This window comes from Octopus bimaculoides, chromosome 14 (genome assembly GCF_001194135.2).
Source record: "Octopus bimaculoides isolate UCB-OBI-ISO-001 chromosome 14, ASM119413v2, whole genome shotgun sequence".
Taxonomy (NCBI): Eukaryota; Metazoa; Mollusca; class Cephalopoda; order Octopoda; family Octopodidae; genus Octopus; species Octopus bimaculoides.
In genome coordinates this window covers 55,798,995-55,800,315 of record NC_068994.1, presented here as the reverse complement: position 1 = coordinate 55,800,315, position 1,321 = coordinate 55,798,995, and positions in this window count along the sequence as shown.

Here is a 1,321-nt window from a genome sequence, read left to right as displayed (position 1 = left end):
ATATATATATATATATATACACATATATATGTCTGTGTGAGTGTCTGTATGTATGAATGAATGTATGTATATATATGTATATCTGTGAATGTATGTGTGCTTGTGTGTATGAATGAATGCATGTATATAAATAAACATAAGGCAGGTAACAGGTAGATAGATAGATAGGTAGATAGATAGATAGATAGATAGATAGATAGATAGATAGATAGATAGATAGATAGATAGAATTGTAAAAGTAAAAGGGAGAGAGAGAGAATGATATACAGAAAAAGAGAGTGTAAGATAAGAGAGAGTAAGAAAGTGTGACGAGAGAGGAGGAGAGAGTTAAAGCCAAGTAAATTTTCGTTAGTATATATTTGAACAGTTACCTGTGCTATTTTAATCAATAAGTACTTGCACGTAGATATTGTCACAGAAATATAATTCTATTTGTATGTATGCATGTATGCACGTACGTATATATATCCATACGTGCATACAAACACATATTAGAACATCAGAGAGAGAGTGAGAGAGAGAGGACGATGGAGAGAAAGTATGTCGTCAGATTGTGCGCAGAAACGCGTACGCATTATGTATGCGAGCTTTCACGTATGCGAGTATGTGTATGTTGGTGTATGCGGTGAATAGTTAAAATATGTATTTAGGTCATTGTTGTGTAGCGTAAATATTATATCTTACCTGTAAAAGGTTTCAGCGTCAAGAGAGAGGTGATTCTGTATGTAATATTTAAAGTATATTTACGGTGTGTGTGGTTTAGCAGTAAACGTTTTGGATGGGTAATGTCAATATGCAGGAATCATATAAGCATTTACACCCACCCACAAACACACATACACTCACACACACACACGCATACAGGTGTGTGTGGATGTATGTATGTACGTACGTAGGTGTGTGTACATGTATGTATGTAGATGTGTATGTATAGGAATCATTTTTCTATAAACATATACTGATATACACGCACACAGAGACACACACACACACACACACACACATATATATATATATATATATATATATATATATATATATTAGATACATAGATATGTACAAACATTCACACAATTTTTTATTGGCCATTTTCACGATATATATATATTTATATATGCATGTGTATATATATGTATATATATATGCTTTCTTAGCTAGACCGCTGGTCACCATGCGATTCCAATTCTACCTTAATTGTGGCCTTCTTTCCATTTTGCCCCTAGTCTTCTTACCAAATCATCCTTCTTTCGTCACGAAGGCCTTTTGAGGGGCCTGTTCCGATTTATTATTCATCTCGTAACAACTGCGCAGGTTATATCTT